Raw genomic sequence first — 7621 nt, forward strand, 5'->3', positions numbered from 1 at the left:
ATGATTTGTTGCACTATACTCTGACAACTGGTATCAGACCTAAGCGTTCTGAGTGTCAAGACTGCCGTAGAAAAAAAATTTCTTGCGGTAAAAGTGGAGTTGTTGGTCAAAGGAGACAGTGACTGAGCTGCGAGTGATATTATTGCTTGCTCAAAGGCGTAGACTACTGGTGTGAGCGTTGAGGACGCTGAGAAATTGTTATGTGTGAGTCTGACGCTGTGTGGAAGTCATGGATGCAGAAACTCTGTTGGAGGCAGTGATTCATTCATCTTCTTAACAGGCCCATGGCCTTTGCAGAAAAACCAAGCACCGATCAATTTATCTATGGTAGTTTCGAGGCATTACATTTTTCTTGCAGTGTTATTTTTCTTACGGTATTTATTTTGGCAGGAAATGAGCCTTAATGCCTCTCATATTTTTGCCTTAGGTTTTGTTTTTTTTAACCTTTTATTAAGAAGTGAAGCGTGAAGCAGTTTATATGTTTTATAATCTTATATTATGTATGTTTTATATTCATTTTGAAACATATATAATCATGTATGTTTTATAATTATGATTAATTTTGTGAAGTTTGGATATTTTAAAAAAGCAAAAGGGAGTTAATTTTTTTGTGAAGTTTGGAAACTTTAAAAAGGAAAAAGGGAAACGTCATCATTTGTTAGATGATATTTTTTTAAGGAGATTGATCTTGGATTTTCAATTTAAAAGTTGGTAATGTGTGATAACTAAACTTTTATATCATAAGTGGAGCTTTGATCTTTAGGGGCTTGAATTTTATTGAGAATGGAGACAAAAATTACTGATATGCAGAAGTTGAGCGGGGTTAATTTTGCCCTATGAAAATCATAGATGGAGGATATACTGATTTTAAAATATCAGTATTTGTCAATTGAGGGTGTACTAAATAAAACCTCATCGATGATAGATGATGAATGGAATAAGCTAGATAGAAAGGTGATTGCAACAATCCACGAGTATCTAGCAAAGAATGTGTATTTCAATGTGTCTAGAGAAAAGACGGCAAAAGGATTATGAAAGAAGCTCCATGATATATATGAGAAGAATACGACATCAAACAAAGTATTCTTGATGAAGAAGCTTTACAATCTCAAAATGAAGGAGGGTTATTCAGTTGCTGAGCACTTGAATGAATTTAATATTATTACTAGTTAGCTTGCCTCTATTAAAATAATTCTAGATGATGAAATTAGAGCTATTTTGTTAATGTGTTCTATATCAGAAATCTGGAAAAATTTAATTGTATTTATGAGCACTTCAGCACCTGTAGGGACCCTGAAGTTTGATGATGTCAGCAACAGTTTAATGAATGAGGAGATGAGACACAAGTTAATTGTGGAAAACTAGGGAGCAGCTGATCTAGCTCTATCTTATCGTGGTAGGAGAATTGATCAAGGCCGATAAGGGAAATCAAGATTGAAAGGCAATTTAAATCAAGGAGGGGTAGGATCATATACTTTCAATGTGGAAAACCTGGGCACATGAAGAAAGAATGTCGAGTCTAGAAGAAAGGACAAAAAGGATCAGAGACCAGATAGTACAAATCACAAGTCATCCAGCCCAAATGAAGGCAAGACTATTGTTGTATTCACATATGGTTATGTGTTCTTTACTATTTCAGTAGAGGATACATGTTTATATACATCTAGCAGTAGCTCTGATTGGATCCTTGACTCTGGGGCATCTCACCATGTAACCCCACACAAAGATAGGTTTGTTGCATATAATCCTGGTGATTATGGTAGAGTTCATTTGGGGAATAATCATTTTTGCAGTATTATTGGAGTGGGATATGTCTAGATCAAGATGAAGGATGGATAATATATATTAATAAACAGGTTAGGCATGTGCCAGAAATGCGCATGAGTTTGATCTCTATGGGACGACTGGATGATGAAGGATATTCCACAAGCTTCGGAAAAGGAGGCTGGAATATTAGCAAAGGAACATTGTTCATGGCTAGAGGACCCAAGACAGGAACATTATATACATTGAAGGCAATGATAGGAAAATTAGATTTGGTTGTTGTCATAAAAGAAGGAAATTCAGCATATCTATGGCATAAGTTCTTGGACCACATGAGCGAGAAGGGTTAAAAATAATTGTTGTTAAAAAATTATTTCTAGGTTTGAAATCCTACAATCTTGATCTTTGTGAGCATTGTATATATGGCAGATAAAGAATGGTTTCATTCCTTAGAGGTGGCCATGATAGAAAGAAAAATTTGTTAGAATTGATACACTCATGTGTTTGGGCCTGTTAACATCAAGTCATTAGGAGAAGCATCATATTTTGTAACATTTATAGATGATGCATCTAGGAAGGTTTGAGCCTTCCCTATGAAAAGTAAAAGTGAAGTGTTTGAAATATTTCAAAAATTCCATGTTGTTGTTGAAAGAGAGACTAACAAATTGCTCAAGTGTTTGAGAATACATAATGGTGGAGAATATTGCTCAAATATATTCAAGGAATATTGTAACAGGTTTGGTATAAATCATGAGAAGACTGTGCCTATTACTCCTCAATAGAATGGTGTCACAGAAAGGATGAATCACACCATTATGGAAAAGGTGAGAAGTATGTTGTCCATTCTAGTTTAGAGAATCATTTTTGGGCAGAAGTTGTAATGACAACTTGCTATCTTATAAATCGATCTCCAAGTACAACCTTGGATGGCAGCATCCCTGAAGAAGTTTGGACTGATAAGAAGTTGAATTATTCTCATTTAAAAATATTTGGATGTGAAGCATTTGTACATATTTCCAAATAAAATGGAACTAAGCTAGATGATAAATCTACAAAATGCATTTTTTTTGGATATGCAGATTAAGAATTTGGTTATCATCTATGGGATCCAGTCAAACATAAAATTATTAGAAGCAGAGATGTTATCTTTAATGAGTTAGAAATGTTTAAGAGGATTGTAGGTGGGCTGGAGGTCAAGAAATTTATTGACAAGTTTGAAGAGTAGCATGAAGACATCCCACCAATGCAAGAAAATGGACAACAAATTCAAGAACAGGTAGGATAACAAGTGGAAAGTAATGAACATCAAGAATAAGGAATCTTGTAGGAACCTTTATAGGAGATACAACCTAATAATCCTCGACCACACTTGGTTCAAAAATATTCTAGGCCTCATAAGCCTTCCTTCAAACTATATACTATTAACTAATGAAGGTGAGTCTGATTGTTTTCAAGAAGCTTGTCAAGTTGAGCATAGTAAAGAATGGAAGAAAGACATGGAGGAAGAAATGAACTCTTCTGAGGAAAATAAAACTTGGGAGTTGGTAAATCTCCCAAAAGGTAGAAAGGCTCTACAAAACAAATGGGTTTACAGGATTAAGCATGAAGGTGACAAAAAGAAGGAGCTCAGTATAAAGCAAGATTGGTGGTGAAAGGATTTTCCCAAAAGGAAGGTATTGACTTCACTGTAATTTTCTCACCTGTTGTCAAAATATCATCCATTAGAGTCATTCTTGTTCTTGTTCTACTTTAGACTTAGAATTCGAACAACTAGATGTAAAAATTGCTTTCCTTCATGGTGAATTAGAGGAAAAAATTTATATGGAGTAGCCAGAAGGATTCATAGAAAAAGGTAAATAATACCTTGTTTGCGGGTTTCAGAAGAGACTCTATGGGTTGAAATAGGCACGTTGACAACGGTACAAGAAATTTGATTCATTCATGTTGGAACATGGCTTTCACAAGTTGGAAGTTGACCATTGGGTTTATATCAAGAGGTATGATCAAGGAAAGTATATCATATTATTGTTATATGTGGATGACATGTTGGTCATTGGGCATGATAAGAATATTATCAATAGGTTGAATAAATATTTGGGCAACAAATTTGCAAAGAAGGATTTGGTTCCAACACAATAGATATTGGGCATGAGGATCATGCGTGACAGGAAAAAAAAAATTGTGGCTGTCACAAGAAAAATATATCAATAAGGTGCTTGACGGGTTTAATATGAAAGATGCCAAGCCAATTAGTACACCCCTTGCATATCACTGCAAGTTGAGTATTGAGTTATGTCCTAATGATGACAAGCAGAAGGAAGAGATGAGCATAATTCCTTATGCTTCAGTATTTGGCAACTTGATGTATGCCATGGTATGTACATGACCAGACATTGCATATTCAGTGGGAGTAGTGAGCAAGCTTCTTGCCAATCTAGGTAAACAACATTGGTAAGCAGTAAAATGGATTTTGAGGTATCTCAAGGGTACTAGTCATTATTGTTTATGTTTTGGTCATAATTAGATTGTGCTTGAAGGAATTATAGATATAGATATGGCTAGAGATATGGACATCAAAAATTCCACTACAGGTTATTTGTATACAAATTTTGTAGGTGCAACAGTATCTTGGGTGTTAAGGCTACAAATAATAGTAGCTCTCTCTACAACAGAGGCAGAGTACATAGTTGCAATAGAAGCTTATAAATAAATGTTGTGGATGCATTGATTCCTAGGAGAGATAGGAATAAAGCAGGAAAAGTATGTGTTATATTGTGATAGTCAAAGTGCCATTCACTTGGCGAAAAACCCAACATTTCACTCAAAAACCAAGCACATTGACTTAAGGTACCATTAGATCCGGCATGTGTTGGAGGAAGGAAAATTATCCTTGGAAAAGATGCATATAGATAAGAACCCTACTAATATGCTCACTAAGATTCTCTCAAGAAATACACATGAATTATGTAGAGGCATGGTAGGACTCGGTGTGACTTGATTCATGACTCTTCATTTGATTTCAAGTGGGAGAATGTTAAATGTGAAACAAATAAATACTTTGGCATTGACCTTGTTATCCACAACCACTCTCTTACAATCACACCGACGTTGAACTAACTACCACCCATCGTCATTTGACTTGTAATCTCACTATGTTCATGAATTTCACATGCGAAATTCTAGATCATTCTTATTCTTCTATAAATTTATATTTTCCTGAGCCTTATAATGCAAGCCAAGGGCCAAGGCCTTTGTGTAATGTGAAGTGTGATCCATTCTCCATTAGTAATGTATTTTTGTTTTACATATCTGTCTCTCTAATGAAATTGTGTTGTCTTTGAATTCTTAAGTAAGCCCACTATTTTTCATTTTGCTGCCTCTGTTAATGTTTTGTTGTGCTATACTCTCACATTTACAACAGCTTTGCCATTGGATTAACATATGTTCTAATGAATGGTGAGTTTTTTCTTTCTCATGTTTTCTTATATTTTATTTATATATTTGTAAAGTTATTGTGGAAATATATTAAATGAAACAGGGAGGGTTATTATGGAGTCAGCTATTCTAACTTCTTTGGTTGTGATGAGCCTTACTTTCTTTACATTTTTGGCAGCTAACAGATGACTTAGTTACACTTTTCACGCATGCATCGTTTTTGCTAGAATATTCAATTTTTTTCACATAATCAAAATCTGAAAGGATCTTTGGATCAAGAGAATTTGGATTCTAAATTGTTATAAAGTAATCTTTAGTAAATGTTTCATTCATGGGTAGTTCCTTCAAGTTATTTTCCTTCAAATTTAATTCTTTGATTACCTAGTAATGAAGTAGATTTCTTTTGGTCTTTACAACAAGAGTGTGAATGAATTGTGTGAAGATTTTTTCTAGCACAGGGCAATGATACCCACTTTCTAAATTTTATGGAATTGAAGTTTTATGAGGCCCTTCACAACCAAATGTGTCCTAGTCATAGGGTTCTTTCAATGTTTGTGAATGTATGTGATAATGTTCCTAATTTGCTAGCATTACAATGAATTGTTCCTCAAAATTCTTGTACCTCAAGAAATGTAAAGGAAGGGCCTAGACAATAAGAATGTAATTTGGATCTAATCAAGATCAATCAATTCTCTTATCAATGTTGCAGCCTTAGCCAATAGATTTAGCAAAGTTAATTTTTCTATGGTCTGTATGGGTGACTACAAAGGTAACATGCCCCTTTGTCCCTAAAATGGGCACTATACCCTTGAAGTTGTTTAATTATGTAACAAACTTTATCATAATTAAAAGAATCAAATATGATATAAGAAGTAAAGTTTTCATTATTATAATTCTCGATTTGGGTATTATTTAGAATTAAGCTCTCTTTGTTCATGTGATTTCTCTATCAAATCCATGTCAGATTTATGACAAAAAAAATACCCTTTATGATAGACATGATGCCACCCGTGACTTCTACCAAAGTATTATATTCGATGCATGGTCATGGAAGAAGTGACTAAGGTTTTTGTATCGAAAACAAAATGAAATCAATAGTGCACTCAAAATCAATTTACTTCAAAGTTCTAGAAAACCCTAGTTAATACAACCCATGAATCATGGATGCTAAACCTAATATGCAAGGAATAATGGTGTCGATAAAATCACTGGTCATTATTCATGTAAATGATGAAGCTAACGTGCATGAATGAATGGACGATAAAAACTACTGGGAAGATTTAAAAAAAAAACATCAATTACTGATATCATACAACATAAATGGTCCTTTGTGATCACTCATATCCCTTGACAAATTTGAAGCCTCTTGGAATCAAAATGGAATAGGATTAAGTGAAGTGTTCAAATTTGTTAGCAAGATGAATTTGAAAATTGGTATATTTTTATACAACTTGAATTGGCACCCCATGTTTGAAAGTGGTAAAAGGAAAGATGGACCCACACCAAACCATTGGTGGTTTGAGAAGCCCCCCATCTGGCGGTTTTGAACATTTATGGGGGGGCTCGCTTTTAGTCGTAGTCATCGATCTTGTGCATAAATAGTTTTCTTGAAACCACTAAATGTGAGAACTCCCTTCCTTTAAACATCGATGAGCCTTGGGTCCCACAAATCATATATTTGAGTAACTCTATGTGGTGACTGATATCAATCATTGATTTTTCCAGCACTTGCTAGAGATATAACTTGGATCTATGTGTAGAAATTTGGAGATAGAATTGCAACTACTCAATAAATTTAATCTAAATAAAGAGACAAAATTCTACTCTACTACTCTGCAGAAATTAATTCATAATTTAGAGAAACATTCACAAACATGCATCAATCACATACATAAGTACACAGACGTATCTAGGGGCAACCAACTAGTAAAAATCTCTTAAGCCTGCTTGCATTAATCAAATGAATAGAGAATCTATTACAATTGCTAGCTCCAACTCTGAGCTCAACCTGCAAAAGAATAATGTTTCTCTCTACTCAATGAGAAGCTCTAACCTAGACTTAGTCAATTTCTATTGTCACCTGAGCTCCTATTTCCTTGCGCAAATCTTGAGGAAATTAGCCCCTATTATTTATCAATTTCCTCTAAAATGATTGCACAATTCCCAATGATTGATCATTGAGTGCATGCAACACTCAAAACTAGTCTACTACTGATGTTACATTGCCTTGGAATCTTCACCACAACTGAGCAATCCAAATTCCTTGCATGCATGAGCTATTTTTGGTTCATTGATCAATTAAGTAGATGATCTGTGAGTTAGAATGTTGTCCCACTGCACCACTGACCTCCAACTAGTTCTATTAACTGTTAAAACTATAACTAAGTACAACTGGAAATAATCGAACTGGATTGCTATAAAT

The sequence above is a fragment of the Pinus tabuliformis genome, chromosome 3_2 (genome assembly GCF_031772625.1).
Source record: "Pinus tabuliformis cultivar Carrire ecotype Pingquan chromosome 3_2, CPIR1, whole genome shotgun sequence".
NCBI classification, from domain to species: domain Eukaryota; kingdom Viridiplantae; phylum Streptophyta; class Pinopsida; order Pinales; family Pinaceae; genus Pinus; species Pinus tabuliformis.